At 49.0% G+C, this 27,068-nt stretch overlaps 1 protein-coding gene and 3 non-coding genes across 4 annotated transcripts in view; 3 read left to right on the top strand and 1 right to left on the bottom strand.

Moving 5' to 3' along the window:
• The window catches only part of LOC127052619 (major centromere autoantigen B-like), a 362,626-nt gene that overhangs the window by 41,107 nt on the left and 294,451 nt on the right, over positions 1-27,068 (bottom strand). The gene's annotated exons all lie outside the window — the stretch shown is intronic.
• Positions 5,853-5,925, top strand: TRNAF-GAA (transfer RNA phenylalanine (anticodon GAA)). The gene has a single exon. It is a non-coding gene; the product is annotated as a tRNA-Phe (tRNA).
• On the top strand, positions 9,312-9,384 carry TRNAF-GAA (transfer RNA phenylalanine (anticodon GAA)). The gene has a single exon. It is a non-coding gene; the product is annotated as a tRNA-Phe (tRNA).
• TRNAT-UGU (transfer RNA threonine (anticodon UGU)) lies at positions 20,941-21,014 on the top strand. Its single transcript has one exon. It is a non-coding gene; the product is annotated as a tRNA-Thr (tRNA).

The following is a 27,068-nucleotide window of genomic DNA, read 5'->3' as shown; positions in this document are numbered from 1 at the left end:
AGCTGGCTGGGGAAATGGGGAGAGGCCCAGAACTTGGGTCTGGGCTCCCCACTCCCCAAGATGGACCTGACTGAGGGGTCCTGTTTTCTGTTTTCTGTTTTCTGACCTACAAGCTGTGTTTTAGACTATGATCCTGTCATCTAATAAACCTTCTGTTTTGCCGGCTGGCTGAGAGTCACGTCTGACTGCAGATTTGGGGTGCAGGGACCTCTGGTTGCCCCAGAACCTGCCTGGGCACACTTGCTGCAGAAAGCGCACAGGGTGGAACGGCATGCTGAATGCTCTGAGTTCAGACCCAGGAAGGTGTAAGCTTCTTGCCCTGGAGACAGTATGCTCAGAGAGAGGGGGCTCCCCCAGAATCCTGACAGGCTTTGAATGGAGAAGTTCTAAAGCATCCCAGCATTCCCTTCCACACATGCACTTCCCAGAAGTCCACACAGACACTGACACTCCCTCCTCTGCCTTTGTCTCTTTTCCAAGCATTAGGAGGCCATCTGATCTCCTTGTTCTCCAGCACCTTCAGCTGGCACCTTGCAGGGGAGGGGCCCAGGTCATCAGTTGCCCGGAGACACGGTTTCGGCCATTCTCTGTGCAGACACCATCACACTGGTCCTCCAGGGCTCTACAACAGTCACACCCCCTTATCCCACCATCTAGATCCTTGAGAAATGCATAGGGGAAACTGAGGCACTCACACAGTATTCAGAGAAAACATTAAGAACATTCCCACTTTGTAACACCTTTATAGGACTAGTTATATACTTTAAAGGGTGTAAAATAATCAAGTATTGTGCTAAAGACAATAATACTCCAAAATGACCACCAAATTTAAGTTGCATGTTTTTCCCCTCAGATGAGGGCTCTGGGGTGGGGCAGAGGGGTCACAGTGCAGGAAGGTGCTCAGGATTGGGGTGTTGGGAGCAGAGGCTCTGGGGTGGGACAGGGCTGGGGATAAGGAACTTGGGGTACAGACAGGCTGCCCCAGGGCTAGGGCCAGAGAGGACTCCCCTCCCCACCTCTGGCAGCAGCAAGCTCCAGGGGAGGGACCCCTCCCCTTCATCCCCCCCGCAGCACACTCAGTCTGCACCACAGTCATTGCACATGGTCCTAGGGCCTCTCTCAGGTCCAGAAAGCCCACTTGCCTCCCCTATGGTGGGTACTGGGGCGACGGGGGGGGGGGTGCCATCATGTGTGGCCTCCCCTGCTGCTGCCCTTCACCATAGCCTCACTGGGGATGGGGCTGCCCCTTGCCCAGCATTGGGCAGGAGTGGGGACTGCGGGAAAGGAGGAGGCAGATCACAGAGTCAAACCTCACTGAAGCCCCAGCAGCTGCTCAGGTGAGTGAGGTCCACTCCAGATTTCCATCTCCTGGCCGGAAGTCCCCTTGGGTCTCCTCCAGGTGGGTGCTGGGGGATGGGAGAGAGGGCTCCCAAGCACGTGTGTGCCTCCTCTTCCCTCCTCCCACTTCCCCTCCTGAGGTGCTCGAACAGTCTGCCGGCCACTGCTCTCTATAGCCTTAGGCAAAAGCAGCAGCAGGCAGCCGGCAGCACAAGCAAGGGACAGAGGCACCAGCTGTTTTTTTTCAGGCAGGGAAGCTCCAAGGCGGGGTGGGAGGACACTCCAGGCAGGGTCAGAGGAGAAACCCAGCTCCAAATATTGGTGGAGCACAGCCCCCAGCCTTGAATATTCCTGGTGCTCAGGCACCTCGAGCCCATATAACCTGCTGACCCTGCACATGTCCACACTACATGCTGTTCACACCAACAGACACTTTGAAAAACCTGCTGGGTTAAGCAGGCCTTTTCCAAACTGACATTGACCCAAAGTCTGCCTCAATTCATCTGGATTGGGACATGCCTGCATCAAAGGAGTGGTTCACACCTGATTTGCCCAGAGGCCTCGGGGGGAGGTGTGGTAAGATAGGATAAGTAGGAACCAACAACAATGAAGTTAAAGGCAATGGTGAAAAACCCTTATCCTATTGGTCAACAAGCCTGTTCTGTTCATTCCCTCTGAAGCATCTGGCACTCGTCATTCTCAGCAGCACACTGGGCTAGATGGCCCATTGATCTGACCCAGTATGACCAGTCTTGGGTTCTTTGTTAAGTCATCTACGGCCTTGTCTACTGGCAAGTTTCTGTACACTAAATCAGATTTCTGCAGTGTAACTCCTGAGGTGTGCACACTGCTAAGCCACTTAGTGCACAGAAACTGCACAGTTGCAGCGCTGTAAAAAGAACACCCTGATGAGAGGTGTACAGCTTTCTGCACCGGGGCTACTGTACCAGTGTAGACACCCTGGTCAATTACAGTGCTGCATCTGGCCTCGGGTAGGTGTCCCACAATCCCTGCTCTCTCCTCTCTGGTCATCAGTTTGAACTGCACTGCCCTCAACTAACCAACCATGAACCCCACCCTTTAAATTCCTTGAGAATTTTGAATGTCTCACTTCCCACAGAGACCGATTATGTTTACAGACCCATCCTGAAATTAGAGCAGGATATTTTAAAGTTTTGTCTTGTAGTAAAGTAACACAAATCAAACCATGTCAGCACAGAGGAGAAAGCACTCTTTCATTTCATATTTATTGCTACTGATCTCATGGCCAAACTTCCTTTTCTCGGGGCTACTCCCAGCACTTCAGGGAGTTTTTCCTCTTCTCCCTTCCAGCTGTGGTTATGGGACTGCAGCAGCTCCCCGGATGGCCAGCTTTGCTCTTTCACTTATATCCTTCACTTCTTTGGATAAAGCTGTGTTTGCCACCAGTTTATTCATAGCTGAGACCTCACGTACCAGCAGCTAGTTATAAAGGCTCAATTTCCATTGCCATCAGTGGGAAGTTATCCTGGGCTGCAGGATTTTTTTAAACTTCTCTCCCTGCTCAAACCTTTAATCATTCCTGTGGCTCTTCTCTGAACCCTGTGCAATTTACCAGGGAAAGCAGCCAACCCATGAACCAACCAACCAAACCAAACCAGGCTGTTCTGACTTATGTGACAATCTATTTACTTCCAAGGTTGAATATAAATCAGATCATTCTATTCACCCAAGAGTTACACTTTAAAGGCTTTTTGTTTTCTAGTTCCAGTCAAATCCTGTGCAACAGCATCAATCTTAACTCATCACTTGGTCACTTCACATTCACAGGTTCACAAAGTCTGCAGGTCCAAGTCTTTCCTCCCACATGTTCTCACTGGGGAAAGCCTCTTTGGCTTCAGCACCTCCTCAGACCGACCTTGGGCCTTTCAACATCCCTGTTCCATCCCAAGACCTTCCTGTCATGAGTCCATCTGAATAGGACACCTGGGAAAGCCTTACACCCCTCTCCCCCAAAGGAATCATGCACCCCCAACTTCCACAATCACCATTAACTCTCAGCCAGCATTGTAAAACAGAAGCTTTATTAGTGATCTGGAATAAAGCCTGAGAAAGTTCTGCATTAGCACAGGAAGATTCAGCAACATCCATCTTGGGGAGACCCCGAACTCAGAGCCTGGGCTCTCCTGGTGAGTCCCAAACCCAGCAGACTCCTTGCTCCAACATCCCAGCTCAGCCAGGTCCATTTGCCCCTCTTCTGTCCTTTGTTCTGTTTCCCTGGCAACCTGGTCACCTGGCCTCCATCTCTTTCTTTGTTCTCCAACTCATCCCAGCCAGCTGGTGTCTTGCAGCAGGTGCACCTTGGCCAGCAGTTGCTAGGATACAGAATTTGTGGCCATTGTCTGGGCCCAGGCAGCTAGACAGCAGCCACACCTGCCCTTTGGGGGTCTCTGCAAAGACTAAGCACCCTTGTCCCACCACTGAGATCAGTTCTCCCAAAACTTTTTGAGGGTCATGCCCCCCCATACTCTTGTCTATACGTGGGAATGGGGTCACAGCTGTGGGGGAAAGGATGCAGACAGGGGTAAGGGAGCTGAGGCAAGGGCCAGAGCTGGGGGTGGGGGCAGAGACCAACAGCAGAGCCACAAGTGTAGGGCTGGGAGTGAAGCCCTGGGAGCCAGGCCAGCAGCTGGGGCTACAGCCAGGAGCAGAGCTGGATAGTGCTCCCTCCCCATACCCTGTGGGGGCTGGCCTGGGCCCCAGTTCCATTCCCCTGAATGTTACTTCATTTCACCCTGCATTTTGGACCTCTGATCTAGATAGTCATGCAACAAATAGGGGACACTGAGGTATACACAATATGCAAAACTATCCAAAAATTCCCACTTCATCACAGGGGTGTCAGTGGGGTCTGAGCCGGGCAGCAGCACAGGGAATGTGGGGAGGTTTCCCTTTGGAAAAAGTAAACTGCAAAACATCACCCTGTGTTCCCACAAAAGTCTCTCATTTATCATCTAATCCTCTCCCCATGAAAATCTCCACCCCTGCACTGGCACAAACAGACCCCCTCACTTCAGCCCAAATTTTTAACTTTTCTTACTTTTCCTTTCCCTTGTACAAACATTTTCCCCATCAAAATGATCAAAGGCTTTAAAAATGAGAAGAAGAGAACAAACTAAATCAAACCCAAAGAAACCACTATTGACCTCCCCACCACACAAAGTTTGGGTCTGAATTTTTCTACTGAAATGTTGAGGCAATAAAACTCACACTGCTATTGTCCAGAAAAGAAACCTAAACCTCCCATGCAGTACCTTGGACATCTATTTCTGAACCACCAATGCTTCAACCCTTTGATGAGATTTCCAGCTGCTCAATACTGCTGCTATTCCAGGGGAGCAATTCCTGACTCCTGTCAGCATCTCAGCCCCATTCTATGCATCACAAGTTTCTCTGGGAAAGGGCAGTGAATGGCTTTAGGGTCCAGAGATCCCCATTCAAATCAGTCTAGAGCCTAAGACTCCTTCCCCTTTCCCAGGCTGTGGGAGGGGAGGCATTTCAAAGAGCTCTCTGAGCTATAGCACATGGCTAAGGAAAGAGAAAGAGTCTCATATCCCCACTCTGCTTTGGGTGCTGAGTTTACTCCTGAAGCCTCTGCCTCCCATTTAGTGCCCTATGGCTCATCCCTGACCCTTGCTGCTGCTCCTTGCTATAGAATGTGAAAGGAGCAGAGGCAGCGCAGGAGCCTTCTGGGGACGCAGATCTGAGGCTTTGGGAGAGACACATTGTCTGAGACATCAGAGCGCTGTAAACCATGCCGCCACCCCCTCAATCAGGGGCCTGTTCCAGCCCTGAGTCTGGGCTACTGGAATCCCTCTCACAGAGCAGGGTGCCCACAGATTACAGCCTGAAAATAGGCATATGACACTAACTCCTGCTTTCCCTGACAGGGCCTCCCCTAGACCAAGTGGCATCCCAGGCAAGAAGTGTCTTTGGTGCCTCCCCACCCCCACTCCTTTTGTTAAACCATTGATACCTTATTTTTTGTTGCATTTGTAGCTCATCTCATGATTTTGATGCACAATTTGGATGCATGATTTTCTCTATCATATAAGACACTACATTTTCATGCTAGGATCTGTAAATCTGTATTTATTCATGCCATATAAAAGCAAATAAAAAAAAATCATTTCCTTTAAGCATATAGAAACTTGTAATTTTAACAGTAACTGAAATGTACTAACATCTAGAAATGGAACTGTCACCAGCACAGGGTGGGCCAGTATTAAATAGTGTTACAGTAGGAGACAGTGTTAGAATGTTAACCTCAGGCCTTTTGTTCAAAGGTTGCTTTTCTCGCTTTTCCCCTCATGAACTAAAACATTCAAGAGATCCAAAGACAAGTTGATGACATTTCCAAGTGCTAATATTGCAAGCGATGTCCGGCGTGCATTGGCCATTGTTGACTGGTGAGATATTTATTGAGAATAAGCTTTAAGGTGAAAAGCAGCAGACCAAAAAGGCCCCTTACAGGTGTTGAAGTAGCTCAGTTGGGAGAGCATTAGCGTGAAGCTCTAAAGGTCCCTGGTTCAATCCCAGGCTTCAGCACCTTCTTTCTGCAGGGGTGGGCTGTTTCCTGGAAACACAGCAGTGCTTTCATCCAATGCAAGTCCCTCATTTTGGGCTTCTCTGGAGGAAAAGGCAGCATTGGCTTCTGCATCCATTTGGCCCACCTGAACTTTCTTTCTTCTCTTGCTCTTTCTCAGCAAGGGGAAGAAAAAGCAGCTCTCCCTCAAGCTGGAGTCACAAGGGTGATGTCAGGATGACTTCCTGAGCCCTGGCTCCAGTCCTCTGCTCTTCCAGCTGACCCAGCTAAGAGCTGTTGCCATGTTCTCCAGGTTCACCCATCGGTGTGTGCCAGAGTGAGCACTACCAAAGTACATGGAATTTGAGGGTGGGGTAGGGCAGCACACTGTGATGGAGTTTCTGTAGTGTAGCGGTTCTCACAGTTACCTAACATGGGTAAGCAGAGTCAAGGTGAGCTCTACCCTGACATCTGGTGGTGAATTATGGGGAGTGTGGAAAGGAGTTTCAGGTATTTGCATTGGCACACCCACCCTACCTAGCATAGCCCATGGTAGTCTGGGATGGTTATTTTGACAGCTCTGGGATCTCCAATTTCTTTGTTATTGGAGCAGGAGGAATAAAGTGTTGTCACCCTGATTGTGTGAATGAGGAACTATGAGACTTCTCTATGATGGAGAGTCTCACCTTCAGTTAAGTAGCATTTGCTAGACAAGGGACATGGGTGCCAAAACTCAGTGAATTGAGAGAGCTTGGGATCTGGATCTTTGCATATCTTCTGGAGCAGAGCAGAGCAGAGCAGAGCAGAGCAGAGCAGAGCAGAGCAGAGCAGAGCGACTTGACTTGACTTGACTTGACTTTGATTCTATTAGGAGTCCATCTAGAGGCTGCTAAGCTGTATTCAATTTGAGCCAATGGTGTTCCAGCATTGGGGCTTCCCTACTACAAGCTGAAATCACTGAAAGAGCTAAGCTTATTGAGCTGAGATTGCTGAGTGCTGTGCTAATGAGTGGGGGAGCCTGAAAATCTATTGCTAAGCAGCTAGCAGAGTGGAGCAGTTTGCAGCAGGTTGGAGCAGCCCATGGAACAGTAAGTGGAGTGGACCAGTTTGTGGGGGCAGCTGGAGCAGTTCACGGGTTGGTTGGAGGAGTGGCACAGCTGGTGGAGTGGAGCCGGTTGTGGTGAAGGCTGCAGCAGAACTCCATGGAGAGGCAGAGCAGTCAACCCTGGCCCATGTAAGGTGCCCCTTAGCACTCTGTGTGTGCCCCCCCCCACTCCCACCCAGGCTGGGAGGGGTAAAACTCTTCAGATAAACTTTTGAACTCTGGGGTGGCATTGACCAGAGACAGAGACTTCTGGGTTGTTGGACTTTGGGGTGATTGGACTTAAGACCCTAAGGGGAAAAGGACATTGCCAAAACTTACTTGGTGGGTCTTTTGCTCATGGCTTATGTTATAAATCGTGTTTGTGGTGTTTCCTTAATATGATGTCGCATTGTTTCCCTCCTTTATTAAAAGGATTTTGCTATACTCAGACTCCGTGCTTGTGAGATGGGAAGTATTGCCTCCTAGAGGCACCTGGGGGGGTAGTATGTAATTGTCCCAGGTCACTGGGTGGGGGCTCGAGCTGGTTTTGCATTTGCGTTATTGAAACAGAACCCCTGAATACTGAACCTGGCCCTTGTTGCTGCCAACTCAGAGGGGCAGAAGGGTTACACATGCAAAACGGCTTCTGCCCGAAACCCACAGAAACATGCTGGCTTCCTTTTTCCAGCTCCTCTGGCTGTCCAGCAAGGCGCTCCTCCTTCTGCCACTGGCCTGTCCCTGGAATAACCCCAACCATCACATGATAGAGGGTGATGACATCAGTGGACAAAGTACCTTGGTGTCAGCCTGGGGAAGCTAGAGGAATTAGGCCAGTCATCTTTTGAATGCTTATGGCTTGGCCTCCTCTGCCCTTGGAGGTTGGCCTACGGAGGCCAGCTTCTTTGCGTGACTTGCCAAAGGAGGAAGTGAGGCAAGAATAGAGCAAAAGAGGAAAGTCGAGCTGAGGAAGGCAAGGCTGAATCTAAGCAAATCATTGGCGCTAAGTGGGGTGAGTAGTAGCCACCATTCGTTCTGCAAAGCCTGGGAAGGTGCGGTTGGTTGCTGGGAGGCAGAATTCTGTTCCTGTTTCTTGGCTTCCCAGGGGTGGCTACTTGCAGTTCAGGAGAAGAAGTGGGGTTCTGGGTGGAAGGAAAAGAAGCAATGGTGAGTCCTAGTGGGCTTTTTCTGACAAGATGATTTTCCGATTTAGGCTTGGGAGGAGCCTGTGAGCTGTGGGTGCAGCTGTTCCAATGAGAACCGCTGCTCTTGTCTCCCAGACCTGGGGGCATCAGTGACAGCTTGAGGGGGCAGGTACTGGCTTGAGTGAATGGGATATAGGAAACCCCAGCCTGCTCCTCGGGGGCAAGTCTACTGCTTGTCTCCTGCGTTGTGACATCCAGATTTAAATCTTCCTAACGTGCTGCAGCTTGTGTATTAAGCCTTCCTGGTGGGCCTGCTTGTTGCCAAAGTAGCTCATCTGGGAGTATATTAGATTGACAATCTGAAGGTTTCTGGTTTGATTCCAGACTTTAGCACCACCTTCACTTTGAGCATGTTGTGCTGTGCTTTCTTCTGGGTGTGCAGCTGTGCCTTGAACTCACAAGTTTTCCTAATTTCAGAGGCAACACTTGCAGAGGGCATGGGTGGGGTCATGTGCCCCACCTGGATTAGCTATCACCTGCTATATCATGTGGTGCTGCCAGAGCAGCAAGGAGGTGCCTGGGGCAGCCAACGGAAAGGAGAGGCACGTCCGGCTCTTCAGCGGCAATTTGGCCCACTCAGTCCCTCTCGGAGGGAAGGACTTGCTGCTGAAAACGGTAGAGCTGTCATCGATTGTGGATTTTTTATTTTATTTTTATTTTATTTTTGCCGCTTGGGGCAGGAAAAATGCTGGATCTGGCCCTGCTCCATGAAAGACAAGTTGTTAAATCCCAGGTGAGTGAAGTTATATCATTTCTCAGTCTGAGTCCTTAGGTCTTAGTCCTGAGGCTATGTCAAGTTCCTCCGGTGGGAGTGTGGAGCAGCCATTTGTTTTCCTGTTCGCACTCCTCTGAGGTGTGAAAATTGGGGAGGGGAGGCAGAATCCCCACTTCCCTCCTGAAATGACGCCCAGTGGGGGAAGCCAGGACAACAACGTGGGGCGGCAAGTGGTGACCAGAGTCTCACTACCAGGGTCTAGTCTAGCTCAGGGTCCAGCTCATCTTTCTCCCTGCGTCACTGGTCCCCAGTCCCCTTCCTCCATCAGGTCAACCTGGGCACTAGGACAGGAACAGGGTGAGGAAGCAAATCAAGCTGAGTGACAGGCCAAAACATTGCTCCACAGCTGCTAAAGTAACTCAGTTGGGATAGTGTTAGACTGAAGATCTAAAGGTCCCTGGTTCAATCCCAGGCTTTGGCAGGCTCTTTTATCCCTCTTTGTACAGGGGCAGCTTGTTTTCTGGGAGCACCCAAGGTGAGTCCCTGAGCTTGGGCTCTGCAGTAAGCAGGGCTGGCTCTAACATTTTTGGTGCCTCAAGTGAAAACAAAGAGCGTCGCCCAAGTCCCCCGCCCCCTCCGAGCGTTGCGTCGCCTAAGTCCCCGCCCCTCCCGGGCACTGCACTGTGCCACCTGTCTCCGCCCCCTGAGCGTCGTGTCGCTGAAGCCTGCCCCCGCTGAGCGCCGCACTGTCCAAATCCCCCCGCCCCCAGCACGGCGCCTTGCCTCCCAAGCCCTGCCTCCCCCCAGCGCCGCCTGGCAGAACCAAAAAAAATAAAAACAAACCCCGAGTACCGCCCTGTCCCAAGGTGCCACTCCAAGCATGTGCTTGGTAGGCTGGTGTCTGGAGCTGGCCCTGGCAATAGGAAAAGATACTGTGGGCTTCTGCCCCTAGTTGGCTGGCCTGACCTTTAACAATGAGGGACGGGAGCTGTCTCTCCTACATGAGTTATTGGTGAACTCAGTATGGCAGGAAGAGAGTGAGGCAGGGGATACATCAGGAATGGTGCCAGAGGGGGTGCTGGGCAGTGACAGGCAGGTAGAGGAGATGAAAACTCCTCTGTGCAGCTGAGGGAGGGCAGTGCCCTGGAAGGGGCATCTATGAAAATAGTTGTGTGGAAGGTGGAAGGGATTGGGGGACCCAGGAGAAGGCACTTGATGTTCAGTGCTTTGGAGCAGCTGGACTTGGACAGGCGCTGCAAGCCTGGGAGGCAGGAGAAGTGAAGCAGCCACGGCGTGCTCGGGAAGGAGGCAGGGTAGGGGTGAGCTGGGGCGGGGAATTCCACTGCCTGCTGCCCCCCCCTTACTTGCTGCAGGCAGCCCTCCCTGCGCTCCCCTGCCCCAGCTCCCTCCCTCCTAAATGCCGGCAGTGACCAGGGCTGCCGAAGATCTGGCCACCGTGGTCACTGCCGAAGAAAATGGTGCGTCCCAAATCCCAGTGCCCTAGGCAACCGCCTAGGTTGTCTAAATGGTTGCACTGGTCCTGGATGTTGTGAAATTGGAGCTGGGGCAGCAAAGAGCCACCAAATGTTCTGAGGGCTGGAGAAAAATGCCTTCTAGTGAGCTATTGAAAGAGCTCAACCTGTTTAGCTTATCAAAAGAAGATTGAAAGGTAACTTCATTGAAGTGTTGAAGTGCCTTAATGGAGAGAAGATTGGGTATTAAGGGCTCTTTAATCGAGCAGAGAAAGGTATAACAAGACCCAATGGCTGGAAGGTGGAAAGACACAAATTCATACTACAACTAAGGCACAAATATTCAACAGCGAGGATGATTCACCACAGGAACAAGCTACCAAGGAAAGTGGTGGATTCTCCATCTTCTGATGTCATTTAATGAAGACTAGATGCCTTTCTGGAATGTGTTTGCCTCAAAAGTAGCTATTGTGCCAAAAAGAAGGCCGGTGATATGCAGGGGGTCAGATTAGATGCTCTAATGGTCTCTTCTGGCCATAAAGTTTACTAATTTCTGAAAAACTGAGTGTAGCATTGGGAGCAGCGTCTGATGTTTTCCTGTCTAGCCGGCTTGCTTCCTAGAACGAACGCTCCTTGAGTGGGGTGATCCACAGGGAGTAGCTCAAACCTCTAAATTGCCTGGGCAGGAGCAGGACATTAGCACATTAGACATTGGCAGTGACATCACAAAGGCCTTTTGCAGGACCTCAGACTATTGGTGAAAGGTGGTGGGGAGGTGGTGACCTCACAGAGAGATGCTGACATCAGGCAGACAGGACAGGGGTGAGGGGCCAGGGAAACCTCAGAGACCCCTGTGACTTTGCTTCAGCAAGTCTCCTTCTCCAGGCCTCTCTTTGAGGGCTGAGAGAGTATTCGGGTTCACGTACGTGAGCGCCAGGAGGAACCTCTCTTGAGTTTTCTCCTTCCCTTTTAGTGATTTTACTAGAAAACTGCAGTCCCTGTTTAGAAGGTAAGAGCCTTCTCTAGGTTTGAAACCTGTTCAGTAGGATCCATCTGGTGACAGTTGAATTCTAGGTGTTGGGGATCTCTCTTATCCCAGACAGCTCAGGTTTTGTTGTCCGACCGCAAAGAGACAGCCAACGAACAGCAAGAATCTCACTATCAAGTTCTTTATTATAGCATGCAATACAACAGAGAACTGCCCATCTCACTCCACACAGAACCGGCCCCTCCCTCTGCAGATGCAAACTGTTTTTATCAGCCACTTCATGGCGTCATCACTGTACCTTCCCAGCATTTGTTCCCAGCATACAAAACAAAGAACTGTTACTTCTTGATAACTTCATGCTTAGTACAAAAAAAAGAATACGAGTTACTTTAAAAGTGTTTGCAAGCATTTTTCGCAGACTCTGTAAGGACTGTCTTATCTAGCAAGGTCATACAGTCAGCAACCAGGCAAGCGCCTGACTGTTTCAGCTACTATATTTTTTCTTCAGTAGGCCTTGCTGTGTTATTGCTAAGCAAAACAGGCCATCAAGGCAAACTCATCAATTCCTCCCTTTGTTCCTGGAGGACCCACTAAGGGGACTTGAGGAACACAACTTAGATTACATGATAAGGTCGCCTGACCTTAGGGGCTGTTCTACATAGTCGAACAGTTACATAGCACCCACATTTTATAATTACATAAAGCAGTAGTAACCCACACATAAAAATAACAGCGCTTTCAAGTAAATTATGCAGCCATCCACCTGTATCAGGCAACCAGCTAAATAAATCACTCCACCAGGAGTTCCCGCTTGGTCGCTTTCCTCCATGATCCCTTGCAATTTTTTCTAGATGTTTTGCCCTTTCCCACGTGGCGTTATAAACATCAGGAATATAAAGGCAACATTCCTGTCCTATTAAGGCACATGTCCCTCCTTGTGAGGCTAACAGAATGTCCAGGGCCATTCTATTTTGAAGAACCATTTTATTCGCTCCTAGATGGGTGTTACTGTGAACCTTTTGTAGTACCTCACGCTGATAGCTTCTAGGTAGGATTGGATGATCATCACATTCCCAGATTCCCACCGAATTAAGTTTTGCACCCCACTTTTCCCATGTTGCCTTTTCGGTATCTGAAGCTTGTAATTGTCATTGAGCTAAGGGAGAGATCAAGTCCAATTGGGCCCCTTGGAAGGCTGCTGCCTTGTCTGCCTTGTCAGCCAAGCCATATCCCATTGCAACTGGATCAGTCTGCCTGGTATGAGTTTTGCAGTGTATCACCGCAATCTCCCTAGGAGCCTGAATGGCTTGAAGCAGTTCAGCAATTTCCTTTCCATGGGCAATCTGAGCTCCAGACGAGGTAATGAAACCTCGTTCCTTCCAAATTGCACCTGCGGCATGGCACACCCCAAAAGCATATTTTGAATCCATATAAATATTGACTCTCTTCCCTTTAGCATAGAGGCAGGCTGCGGTCAGGGCTTTCAACTCTGCTGCTTGGGCACTCACCCCGCATGAAAGAGCTTTCCCTATGAATACAGTCTTGCTATCAGTAACTGCATATCCAGAGTATCTAATTCCCTCACAGACAAAGGCAGATCCATCCACAAACAACTCCATTTCAGGGACTTGGAGGGGAACATCAGTAAGGTCAGGGCAAGGGGTGGAAATTAAGTCCAAAACCTGCAAACAATCATGCACATATCCACTACTTCCCTCCTGTGCCAACAAAGAAGCTGGGTTTAACATGGCACATCGTTTGAGGGTTACCCCATGAGTCATTAGGAGAGCAATTTCATATTTTGACAATAGTTGGTTAGTCAGATGCTTATGCTGTTGTGAATTTAACAGGCTGGCCACAGCATGAAGCGTATGCACTGTGAGGCTGTGTCCTAGTACTACTTCTTGAGCTTTTTCCACAATAAGAGCAGCTGCTGCAATATTTCTTAGGCTGGATGGCTTTGAGCTACAGGGTCTAATTGTCCTGACAAATAAGGAATAGGTTGAGGAGAGCCTCCAAATAATTGTGTTAACACTCCAGATGCCACTCCTTTAGATTCATGTACATACAAAGCAAAAGGTTTGTTATAATTAGGGAGCCCTAGTGCAGGGGCCTGAACAAGGGACTCCTTGAGTGCCCTGAAGGCTTTTAACTGCTCAGTACTTGGATGTAAAGGCTCCTCTGCCCCTTCTTTAGTTAACTCATGTAACGGCTTTAATAATTCACCTGCAGCCACTATCCATGAACGACAAAATCCAATCATTCCAATAGAGCCTCTCATTCCTCGTTTTGTTGTGGGAAAAGGAATATCTAAAATTGCTTTTACCCTCTGGGGGTCTATGCAACGAATTCCAGGCCCTAAAATACAACTCAAGTATCTCATCTCTTGTTTTGCCCATTGCAGTTTTGCAGGGCTGACTTTGTGTCCCTTCATTGCCAACTGATTAAGTAGATAGATGGAATCAATTTCATTATCTTCCTGTGTTTTTGATGCCACTAAGATATCATCAACATAAGTTACCAAAGTAGAGCCATGGGATAACTGTACATCTTTTAAATCTTCTGCTAAAATTCTAGCAAACACTCCTGGTACCTCCACATACCCTTGGGGCATTCTAGTCCACGTGAGTTGCCCTGTGAGTGGAATTTCCTGTTTTTCCCCCCCTTTGCCCAGCTGCATCTGGTATTCCCCCAGGTGAATGCAAAAAGGTACTGTTTATCTGGGGCAACTGGTACAGAAAAAAAAGCATTTGCCAGATCCAGACAAGTAAACCATTTTGCATCTGGTGGCACCATTGCCAGTATGGTGCTAGGGTTTGGCACTACAGGGTGTTCTGGGATCACATATTGATTAATCAGTCTTAAGTCCTGAACCATTCAATACACTGGTTTTCTATCTGGCCCAGGCTGAGGCTTCTTAATAGCCAGAATAGGCATATTGCAAGGAGAGACACATGGCACCAGAATTCCCTTCTCCTTTAAATCCTATATGAGAGGTCCTAGCCCCTAAACAGCTTCAGGTTTCAAAGGGTATCATCTCTGGGTAGGAAAAGGCTTGTCACTTTTCACTGTCGGATTTAAAAAGAGAGCTGATTTCACTACTCCTACTGCATGTTTTCCTCCCCACACTATAGTGTTAACTTCATTTTGCACTCGCACAGGGAGACTTTTACCAGATCTTTGAACTTCCAGCCCTGCTAACAAATATGCCTTTTCCAATGGGAACCTTAGAATGATGCCACTCGGATTATAAAAAATCTGAGAATCTAATTTACACAGCAAATCTCGCCCAAGCAAGTTTACTAGTCCATTCATAAGAGAAAAGGAATGCTGAATATTTAAAGGGCCTAAAGAGGCCATGCATTAGCTGGTCATAAAACATGGTTCTGTCTCTCCAGTAACTCCTATCACACATTTTTCAATGTTTCCTTTTGGGGCCGATCCCTCGGGAATAGCTGAATGAGTAGCACTGGTATCCACTAACAGTTCAAAAGTCTCATTCCCTATTTTAAGAGGAATCACAGGGAACCGGGCATCACATTTAAATTGCACAAGTCCAGCCTCATAAATCTCAGGACTCCAGGGGAGCGGCGCCTCCCTTCATTTGCTGTTCTCTGCAAACTGCCCTGCTGCCTCTGGCTTATACTCTTTCTTAGGGTGCACTGGACATTCTCTCTTCCAATGTTCTTCTGCACCACAATAATGACAACCACTTCTTCTAACTCCTTCTCCATGTCCTCTGCCTCTCGCTGCTCCTCCTCTTCCCCTTCCATTCCATCCTTCTCTGTTCCATCCACAACCGCTTCCTCTTTCCCCGGTCATTGCTACTGCCAACAGTCACACTTGCTCCTTTATATCCTTCTGCTTTTCCTTCCTTTTCTCTTTTTCTTTCTTCTCCTCTCTTCCATTAAACAGTCTAGTAGCAATGCTAACTACCTCAGGCAAACTTCCATTGCATACCATCTGGATGCTCTCTAAATCTCTTAGCAATATCCTCTGCACATTGTGACATGAAAACCAGTTTAAGTATATCCTTTCCATGATCAGTTTCAGGATCCCAATTCCCATGCTTTCTAACTTCACAAATCAGTTGAGCACAAAAGTCAGAGGGATGCTTGTCTGGAAGCTGAACACAAGCAGTCATCTTACTCCAGTTTGAAGTAGTTTCCCCTGCTCCCCTAATGCCTTTCAAAATAGCTTTCAAAAAAATATCCAAACTTGTCTTGTGAGCTGAATTGTTGGGATCCCACTTAGGGTCATCAATTCGCCAAGGTGCATTCAAATGGGTTGCAGATTTTTCCTTTACCTTTTCTTCCATCCTCTGTCAGGAGAGTGTCTAATAACTGATTTACGTCTGCCCAAGTGAGCACATGAGTGGAAAAGATTGTGTGGAACATTCTTTCCACTGCCTCAGGATTGTCTCGTAAGCGAGGCAGAGTGTGCTGCCAATTAAGCAAATCTGAAGTTGCAAACGGGGTATGGGTAAAAACCATCTCATGTCCCCCAGCAACCAGTGGAACTGGATAAGTTCTCAACGGGGCTTGTAATATCAGGGGTGTCTCAGAAACATCCTCCCTCATGGAGTTAAGTGACCTGGAGAGGGTCCGCAAGGGCGAGGATGAGGGCTGCTGTAATATTGGGAGTGTTTGAGAAGTAGCCCCTGGCCAAGTTTGCCAAAGGCTGGCTGGAGGCTGCACACAGGTGATGAGGCTGTCTGATCCATCTGAGGATGAGGCAACATCACTCTGAGCCCTCCCTTGATTCTCCTCTGTCCCTGAACTGTCCCTAGCTTGCTGTTCTTGAATCTTTGCACTCCGCCAGACAGGGGGATGAACAGGAACAAAGTCATCCTCCTCCCAGTGTGATTCTGGGGCATGTGGTGGGGGATTTTTACAAGAACTCTTCATACAAACAACTTTAAAAGCTACCCATCCATCCGTGGGTTTATAATTATACCACACAAACAAATAATACATTTGTCCTGGCCTAAGATGGACCAAAATATCCCTTAAGGAGTTCATCCTATCTGTGGAAAAGGTTTCACACTCCGGCCAGGCTCTAGCTGGGAACAAATGAAAGGTAAATGACGGCCACTGGATCCTACACAAATTTCTCATCTTAGCCTTGGACAATCTGGCTGTCCCGGATATATCCTTCCAGTCTCTCAGAATGAGAGATAACGGGGTGTCCCCCGGGCATTTATTGCCACCTTGTCCCATTTATTGTGCCGAGTGCTCACTTACCTAGTTCCCGGGACTCCTGCTCAAAGGGCAGGTGGATGTTGCTGGATTTAAATGGGCTCAGGCTGCTTCATGAGACAACGCCTTAACGCCAAAGTAAGATCCGACTCCTAGGCAAGGCTCCTCTCAAGCGAAGGATGCATGCTGCGTTGCGTTCAGAGATGGACTCCCCCGCTGGAGAGTCGGATGAGTCCGGCGAAGTCGCCAAATTTGTTAGGGATCTCTCTTATCCCAGACGGCTCAGGTTTCGTTGTCCGACTGCAAGGAGACAGGCAACAACCAGCAAGAATCCCACTATCAAGTTCTTTATTGTAGCATGTCATACAACAGATAACTGCCCATCTCACTCCATACAGAACCAGCCCCCACTTCACAAATTCAAATTGCTTTTTATTAGCTATTCTGTCGCGTCATCACTGTATTTCCCAGCATTTGTTCCCAGCAAACAAAACAATGAACTTTTAATTCTTGATAACTTCATGCTTAGTACAAAAAAGAATACATGTTATTTTAAAAAGTGTCTGTAAGCATTTTTTTCCCAGCCTCTATACCATTCTCTTATCTAGCAAGGTCACACAGCTGTCTTATCTATCCCAGCAGGTAAATTTTTCAGTGGGCCTTGGATAGTTGCTAAGCTGAACTGGGTTGCTAAGCAGAACTAGGCCAGAACCACGTTTATCAGTGGGAACTGAAGGGAATCGTCCCCTGCTGCCCATGGCTCCAGGCTGGTTTTTCTGGGGAGGGGGCGTGGAATTGATTTGTTTGCTGTTGAGAAGGGAGCCAGGCTAGTTCTCAGAGAACGAGAACTCTCAGCATCTTCCCATCCTAGCCCAGGTTGCTGCCCTGTCCCAGCCTCTGTTCCCCTGAGGGCCCTGCATGTTTGACTCTAGAGCAGGCCAGGAGCAGCAGCTGAGGCAGAGGACAGCCTGAGCTGGGCAGATGCTAGGAGCAGAGTACCAGAAGCCTCTACTGGCTCCCTCCTCAGCAGCAAACAATCAGTCCCCACACACACCCTGGGACAGCAGCCTGGAGCCAAGGGCAGTGCACAGTGGGGGTTTCTCTTTTTTCTCTTCCTGGGGTGAGTAGGGACCTGGGGATGTTTCTAGCAGAGCAGTTGGAACTGAATTGGGGAACCAGCTTTTAATAACAGGCAATTTAAGTTCAGACTAATTTTGTTACAATTTTCTTTATAATGTAAAATAATTCAAAAGTAAACAGTCAGGAATTATTGTAACTCTTTTCTCCCTGTCATACAAAGAAACGGCTTTCTGGCTTTTCATGATATGGGAGTCAGGTTTGTTCACTGTTCAGAATCAATGTGCACAGAAGCCTGTTGTGTTTCATTTCTTAGGTTCTGCTGCCATTGTGAGGCATTTTCTTCCCCTCCTTTCTGTCCAAAGCACAGAACCCAATTGTGAGTTTTGCTAGGCCAGTTGGCAGCTCATCAGACTTTTAATCTGAGGGGCCAGGGTTCAAGAACCTGGTTAGGTAATAAACTACTCACTACGTCTTAAAAACTGTCTTTCTGGAGTCCTCTTTGATGTTACTTTTTCTCTTCTAGACTTTGCCTTTCCTAAGAAGGATCTTTGTGTTGGGGGGATTGAAGGGGCAACTTCCTGACATCACCTCTGTCCTTGAAGCCTGGAGGAATAAAGGTCTCTGAGCATATAGCATGTTCCTCCCCTGCATGCACGCGCACACGCACACACTCTCTGTCCCTAAGGAATTAGAATCATCTGCTGCCTTCCCCTGTTCTTCTGAATCCTCAAATGACGATGCTCTTCAGACCGAACTCATGTCCCCTCTATTCCCAGTGCCCTCAGTCCCAACCCCCAGCCCCTCCTATGCTCACTGCTCCTCACTCCCAAACAGAGCCTACTCCTCTTCACCCTTCTCCTCTGTCCCAGCCCACAGCCCCCTCCTATTCCCAGTGCCCCTTAGTCCCAACCCACGGCTCCCTCCTTCCTTCCAGCAGCAGGTGCTTCAGACCCCCTCAGGAAGTTTTTCTTGCAAAGTTTCGTGTATGGGTCTGCATGTGGAGTTTACAGTATGTTGGAAATAATGTAGGATTGCTTGCAGAAATGATGGCTTTTGGCTGGTGTTGGATTCCCAGTCTTCTTGTTATTGGGGCAGGAGAAATAAAGGGTTGTTATCCTGTTGTGTGAATCGAGGGCAGCAGAACTGTGCTTGGCAGACCACAATTGAGGGACTCGCCCTCAATTAAATAGCACTTGCTAGGCAGGGGACATGGGTTCCAAAGCCAAGTCGGCCTGGGCCTGGGTTCTAACACTAAAATTTAGGGGTGAGATCAATGTTAGGACAGGGTGGCCGTGGAGGGATGAGTGAGTCCCTAGACAGCATAGTGAGTACGATGCCTGCTTATTTTCCCCAGTTTCTACCCAGGATGGCAGGTGAACTCTACAGAGGCACCTCTGGGCTTGCACTGACAAAGGACAATAGCTGTGAGTGGGGTGCAGAGAGGGGATGGCTCATGTTAAAGGACTTTTGGTTGCTGGACTTATTAACCATAGGGAGAAGGACACTGCCCAGGTTATTGGGGGGTGGGTCTTTTCCTCATGGTTTTATGTTTCTGTGTTGGGGCTGCTGACATGACTTCTGCTAACCCTGGGCTTACATTGCAATGTAGACATACCTTGAGAGTGCATCTATACTGTGATAAAAGCCCTGTGGTCCAGCTGGCCTGGATCATCTGACTTGGACTCCTGGGTTCTCAGACTGGAGCCCAGGCTCGGAGACCCTCATCTCTCGTGGGGTCTTGGAGGCTGGGCTAAAGCCAAAGTGTCTACACTGTAATTTTATAACCCTACAGCACAAGCCCCACAAGCTTCAATCAGCTAACCCAGGGTTTGAGAATAGTGGCTTGGGTGTGTTAATGGCAGTGTAGACATAATGCTAGGCTTCAATGAAACACTGCAATGAAACACCCAGCGCTGCCCCATGCCAGCTCAGGCTCCCAGGGCTTGGGCTGTGGGGTGGTAAATTTGCAGTGTAGGCATTTCGACTCAGGCTCAATACCGGACTCTGGACCCCACACGGTTGGGAGGGAGTTTAGCAAGCGAAACAGGTAAAATGGCAGACTCAATGGCATTTCTCCATCTGTCTCTCTGCATTGGGGCAGGGACAATAACACGTCCTACTGGATTTGTTATTTCAAAGGGTGGTTTAGGATTTTCATTCTCACACACTGTGCACAAAGTAGGACTCAACCCTCAGTGTAAACTAAATTAGCTGCCCAAAGTTTCTGGCAGCCACAATGAGCCATTTGGTCTAAGAGCCCAGACCTGCCCCTGTCCCAGAGCGAGGGGGTCATCTGTGATGGGCTGGAACACTGACCTATCAGCTCTTAACTCCCAAACTTTCAGTAACTCTATTATCAGTGCCTGTGAGTGTAATTTAAGCCATAAAAACAGCCATACAGGGCTGGACCAAAGGCCCATCTTGCTCTGTGTTTTGTCCTCTGACAATAGCCTATACCAGGTGCCCCAAGAGTTACTCAGCAATGCACTACTGGGAGTTGAACCCAGGATCTCCTGTTTATAAAACAGATACTTTAGCAAGATAAGCCACAATGCCTATCTGGGGCTCAGGCACACTGTCTGCCCACACATGACTCCCTGCCATCCCCACGGGGGTCTAACAAGCTTTGCATGTGTCTGGATTCTGCAAAGCAGAGGAACAGGTGAGGTTTTCCTTGCAAGCTGTGTGTGTGTGAGAATCTTTGGCCAGGTCTGCACTACAAAGTTATTTCAGCATCATTATATTGCTCAGGTGTGTGAAAAACACACAACGCTCCCTCGGACGGCAGTTTATGGCTGGTGTACACACTGCAATACCACGTCTGGCGACAAAACTGCCCTGTTTTGGTGACATAATAAAACCACTTTGACGAGAGGCCTAGAGCTTTTTGCAGCAAACTTAAAGGGACAATTTGTCAGTGTAAATGCTGCTGGTCATTATATCGCCATAACTGGCCTCCACCAGTATCCCACCATGCCTGCTGTGAACTTGCCTGCCCTGTATTCCTGCTACAGAGGCTGGGCCCCGCCCCTTTCATAGCTCCAGAAAGTTCTAACAGCTGAGCTGCTATCTACACCAGGATTAGGTTGATATAACTGCATTGCTAGCCTAAGTAATGTAATTACACCAACCAATTTTGTAGTGTAGACCTGTCTAAAGAATCACACACACACCTTGGGAGCAAAACTTCACCTGCTCCTCGGCTTTACAGAAGCCAAACACGAGCAACACTTGTCAGGGGCCAGTGGGGCTTGACAGAGAGTCAGGTGTGGACAGATACAATGCTCTAAGGAACAGCAGGCACCATGGCTTAGCTGGTTAAAGCATTTGTTTTGTAAACAGGAGATCCTGGGTTCAACTCCCAGTGGTGCCTTGGGGAGTGCCTTTTGGGGCACCTGGTATTGGCTACTGTCAGAAGACAAGCTTCAGAACTAGATTGACCTATGGTTTAAATTACACTCACAGGCACTGATAATAGAGTTACTGAAAGTTTGGGTGTTAAGAGCTGATAGGTCAGTGGTCCAGTTCCCTCAATGCAGTTTTACCATTTTCACTTGCTAAACTCCCTCCCAATCTCTATAAAATTACAGTGCAGACATATGGGCTTGAGCTTAAGCTCTGAGGCCCCATGAGGGGCAAGGGTTTCTGAACCCAGGCTTCAGTGTGAACACAAATATCTACACCACAGTACATTCAGGAGCTGAAGTCAGATGACCCAGGCCAGTCCTGCTGCCACCTTTATCCCAGGAGAGATGGACTCTAAGGGTACTTCTCCATTGCAATGTAAGCTCAGGTGTGGCACACTGTGCTCAAAGTAGCACCCTGGAAGCCCCATATTCACCACTCTCATATAATGATGACATGGTTTGTACAAAGTCTGCCTTGTGAGGTATGATTTCAAAAGTCTTGATCCGTTGAACATTAATATCTTGTTGGATTGTGTGTCCTCGCATTGGTTGGGAAGTTATGAAGTTTTGCTCTGTGTGCATTACTGAAATATGTTATGGGTTGGGAAATGCCCACCACCAGCCTTTCAGGTGTGACAATGGAGGAGCCAGACTGGCTGCTGGCCCATTGAAGGTATCCACACTCCCAAGGACTATCCCAGGAACCGTGTACAATGCAGACTTCGCCAAGACAGCACAGCGATAATGGACACTGCTTGACTAACATGGTAGCAAAGGAGCTTCCTAGCAAGTTGGAAGGAAACTATGAAAGAGGAGAAGAGACATCATGACTTGGCCTCTCTTCCCCACAACTCAGCAGCTGGAAACACACCTGGAGGACAAAGACTGAACTGAATTGATTCAGAAATCAGAAGAGAATAATAACAATAATACTTTTAAACCAAAGTCCCCAAACAGACTAGTATGGGTTTTTCAGCAGAAAATTTTCAGTTTGAGGAATTTTGTTTTCTCAGTCAGACCTTGCCAAGGGAAGCAGGGAGAAAATGTTTGAGTTGCCTCCTTCAGAACAGCTTGGCCTAGACACTAGCTCAGGTTCACGGTTCTGGCCTTGCTCAGGTTGAGGGTATTTTAATAATTTGGGTAGGTTCCAGGGTGTTTGGGGGAGGTGATGAGGATGTTACTTTTTGAGATAAAAACTAAGAAATACAGGACTAGAGAATTTTTTTTAAGAATTCTGGGATTTAGACATTTTATTTAAAGCAAGGTGGGGTCTGAGTTTCTAAGAAGGTTTTTGTTTGCAAGAAGTAACATTGTTTGATCTGTCATTATACCAAAGGGGGAGATGATTGTCTATAAAGGAGGACTGAAGACTAAAAGTATCTAATGAGGATGGGATTTGAACCCATGCATGCAGAGCAGAATGGATAGTAGTCCATCACCTTAACCACTTGGCCACCTCATCTGAGCTGACAAGAAGGGGACAGGAGGAGAAATCTAAGGCCGATAGTGATAGGGACAATAAGGAGTTTTTAAATACTAAGTGGAAGCAAGGGCTGAATGAGCTCCCCCCTCACATCTAGTGAGGAGCTGGGGGAAAGACTTCAGGAACAGACCGTGTTTGCATAGACACAGCTACTCTGCCTAGGTATGCAGCATGATGGGGCCACTTTCCCAAAATGACCAGTTTTGGCTGGTGGCAGGTTACAAATCACTTTAGGGTTGAATGGAATGAAAAATTATTATCCTTCCAGCATGAGTGAAGGGCAGCAGAACATACCTAGTCTGTCCAGATGGAGGGGTAGGTGGGTTAGGAATAGCTTTTATTGGACTGCACAGAAGTGATTGAGAACGTCAGCCTAAACCATTGGTCCCCAAACATTTCACACCGTGCCCTCTTATCCATGGCTATGGCCCCTCAGAAGCCACAGTTGAGAACTGAGGCTGAGAGTGAGGCTGTTGCTTGCTGGGGAGAGGAGTGCAGACAGTAGTAAGGGGGTCGAGGCTGGGCAATGAGCCAGGGATCCAGGCTGAGGGTGCGACAGAGTAGGGCTGAGAGTTGCTCCCTCCCTGCCCTCCATGGGGGCTGGCTCAGGCCCTGAGGTGCCCCCATGAATGTTCCTCTGTGCCCCTTAGGAGTCATGCCCCACATTTTGGGGATCACTGAATCCTACTTGCTAATCAGGGGCTAGTGATGCCAAAGCCCAGGGAAAGAGAGAACAAGTTCGGGGGCCCCAGCACTGGAACCATTACCCCCCACTTCTGTCTGTGGCTCTGCCCCCTTCCACACCTTCCACCCACAGCCTCATCCAGTGTCACCTCTGTTCCACCCCTTCCCCTACTGGCCCCACCCTATCACTCCTTTATTCCTGCCCTGCTGTGGTCCCGAGACCAGAGAAGCTCTGTGCCCCGGCTGCAGCCCCCAGGCCGCAGCAGGGAGTGAGAGCTCCTCCAGCCGTGGGGCTGACATGGGAGAGACTTTTCCAAAGGGGCCTAATTTAGCCAGAGCCCCTAGTCATGGGCCCCACTGCCTCCTTGGCGACACAAGGTTTGGGGAGGCTGAGCCCACCCGAGCCTCCATTACATGCCCCACAGGCTACCACTGCTCAGTATGTGGCCAGTCTCTCTGTATTCTCCGCTGTTCATGCTGGGGAGCCTGGCTGACCTTAGGAGTAGGGCCCCCTGGCAGCCGCCCAGGGCTCCAGTGGGTCAAAGGGCACTGTGTGGCAGTGCAAAGGTGTTCGCTGGTCTCCCCTGCCTCAATGCTCCTCCATGGCCCCATAGAGGGTTGGGAGGGAGCAAGGGGCAACACTATGTGTTCCATGCGTTCTGGTCACTTTCCCCACCTGGGCTGTGCTGTGAGGGGAGCAACAGAAGCTGCTGCTCTCTGCCCTCCCCTTATGCAGTCCGGCTGAGGAAAGTCACCTGGATGCAGGGAACTCAGATGATGTCGCTTCTTGCCCCCTAGCCCCTCCCCCCCGCAGCTGCTAGGGGTGCCCAGAGGAGCAGCATTCCAGGGAGGAGCGGGCAGTGTCCCCATGTGGGTGCAGGAGGGGCGCAGGGGTTAGGGGTGAAGGGTTGCAGGAGGGGGCAGTGGCTGCTGGCACAGGAGGGGAGTGTGGGAGTTAAGGGCAAAGGGGACACAGTGTAGGGGTTAAGGCACAAGAGGGGGCAGGAGTTAGGGGTGAAGGAGGCGCAAGGGTTGGGAGTGCAGAAGCTAGCGGTAAAGGGGGAGAGGGATTGTCCAGGGGTGATGGGGAAGTGCCAAAGTACAAGTTTTGCCCAGGGCACCATTTCCCCTAACACTGGTCCTTGATAACATTTCTTGCTGGGAATGGGAGGGGACAGAGATGAGGCATTTTCTCTCTGTTTCTTTCCTCTCCATTTTCTGCTCCTTCCTTCAATTCCAGAAACCTACCTTGTGTTTCAGACTGTGCAGTGACGTCCTCCCCATCCCAGGACTCTGGAGCCTTTGGAGCAGAAAGATCCCAGAAGCTGAGGATGAATCCAGGGGTGAGTAGCTGGCAGGAAGGAGTTCTAGCAGCTCTTCTGTGAGGGCAGGTGAGGAATGACTCCGTCTTCTCTAGATTCTCCCCATGGGGCTCTGGGGAGCAGGGACGATTGTGTGATAAATTCCATCCAACATCCCCCTTTGATCCAAGCCGAGGGACATCTCAGCTCTCCAAGATCCCCTTGGCAGCACCAAAAAAGGGATGTTTTCCACTGCCCAGGAGACCCCAACCAGGGACTGATGTGCTGGAAATATGTTGGGAAAAGGGACTGTCTGAATTTCCAAGGCAGGGAATGAGCAATCTACAGCAACATCATTAACCAGAAACACACTCTAACCATGCTCCAACCAATAGGGAAATGGGCAGGAATTCTTGCTGTTCAGCAATGGCCACACGTACAGAGCTGCACAGCAGTGAGTGTGCTGAGGAAGCTGGTTTGAGCAAACAATTGGAAATGACCCTTCAGTGAGAACAGAACCATAGTGTAGAAAAGCCCCTGTGTTAAGTGGTTGAGGCTGAGGGCTTAGGGAGCTGGGATATGACACCATAGGGTCTTTCTGTGGAGGTGTGATTCTTGCCAACTAGGGAAGGCTGGTGTGTGGTGTCTTCATGGCTGTATTTTCAGTGATGCAGGTTTCTCTATCCCATTGTTCCATGGGCATCCTACTAGATTGCCACACTGCAGTGTGGAGATTTTGTGTGTGAGGAGAGACACTGTGTGTATTGAGATAGGTAGGAGTGGATCATTATTATCCCTACTTGAAAGAGGGAGAAGCTAAGGCTGAGAAAGGAGAATTGACTTGTCTAAGGTGACACAGCCAGTCAGCGGCAGAATTCGGAATAGGACCCAAGAGCCCTGATTTTCAAATTAACCATCAGATCTTGAATTTCATCCACTGAATAACTTGAATAAAGTGCTCTCAGATACCCTCCAGACCAACAACAGTGCACAGTAATTATTCAGCAAGTATTTGAAGAGAACTGCAATGTTAGAGAGAATCATGAACTGCTCAGAGACAATTCATGCAGAGAAGCAGCAAAATTCATCAAACATATAACTGGTTATGACATTTACTTGGTCTTAAAAGAGAACAACAAGGACTTGAGTCTCCTCCCTGTCAATAACCCCCTGCTCAGCCAGTCAAGGTAGAGACTGAGGATGGGAGGCTGAGGGTTCTCACCAGAGAGCCCAAAGGATGGCCCAGGTCACTGGTGGGGATCACTGCCCGAACACTATTTCAGTCCCATATTTTTGGGTGGACCTCCCACAGTGGGAGCTGCAGAGCACTCCCACGCCACACACACCTCTCTACCTCCTAGTGTTGGGAGGTGAAAAGGAGAAAGGACAAAAGACGCAAGAGACAAAGAGAAAGGAGGCAGGGAGGGATGGAGGAAAAGGTGAAACCAAAAGGACAAACCCTAATGTCCCCAGTGATTCTAAGGGACAAAATCCCAGGTGCGGAATAAAATTCTGCCTCCTTAAGCTTATCTTTTCCATGCCTAGAATTCAACTGTCACCAGATGGATCAGACTGAACAGGTTCCAAACCTAGAGGAGGCTCTTACCTTCTAAACAGGGATGGCTGTTTTCTAGTAAAATCAGGAAAAGGGAAGGAGAAAACTCGAAAGAGGCTCCTCCTGGAGCTCATGTATGTGAACCTGAATACTCTCTCAGTCCTCAAAAAGAGACCTGGAGAAGGAGGCTTGCAGGAGTCTCTGAGGTTTCACCGGCCCCTCGCCCCTGTCCTGCCTGCCTGATGTCAGCATCTCTCTGTGAAGTTACCACCTCCCCACCACCTTTGACCAATAGTCTGAGGTCCTGCAAGAGGTCTTTGTGATGTCACTGCCACACCCCTCCCTTGCTATGCCAATGTCCTGCTCTGGCCCATGCTCTTTGGAGGTTTGAGCTACTCCCTGTGGATCACCCCACTCAAGGAGCGTTCGTTCTAGGAAGCAAGTCAGCTAGGCAGGAAAACATCAGACGCTGCTCCCAATGCTACACTCAGTTTTTCAGAAATTAGTCGACTTTATGGCCAGAAGAGACCATTCGAGCATCTAATCTGACCCCTTGCATATCACAGGCCTCCTGTATGACATAATAGCTACTTTGGGGGCAAACACATTCCAGAAAGGCATCTAGTCTTCATTAAATGGCATCAGGAGATGGCAAATCCATCACTTTCCTTGGTAGCTTGTTCCTGTGGTGAATCATCTTGGCTGTTGAATATTTGTGCCTCAGTTGTAGTATGAATTTGTCTTTCCACCTTCCAGCCATTGGGTCTTGTTATGCCTTTCTCTGCTCGATTAAAGAGCCCTTTTATAGCCAATCTTTTGTCTCCATTAAGGCACTTCAACACTTCAATGAAGTCACCTTTCAATCTTCTTTTGATAAGCTAAGCAGGTTGAGGCATTTCAATAGCTCATTAGAAGGCATTTTTCTCCAACCCTCAGAACATTTGGTGGCTCTTTGCTGCCCCTTCTCCAATTTCACAACATCTTTTTCAAATGAGGA

Source organism: Gopherus flavomarginatus, chromosome 5 (assembly GCF_025201925.1).
Source record: "Gopherus flavomarginatus isolate rGopFla2 chromosome 5, rGopFla2.mat.asm, whole genome shotgun sequence".
In the NCBI taxonomy this organism is placed as follows: Eukaryota; Metazoa; Chordata; order Testudines; family Testudinidae; genus Gopherus; species Gopherus flavomarginatus.
Note: the sequence above shows the minus strand (reverse complement) of the source record. Positions and strands in the feature narration are given on the sequence as shown.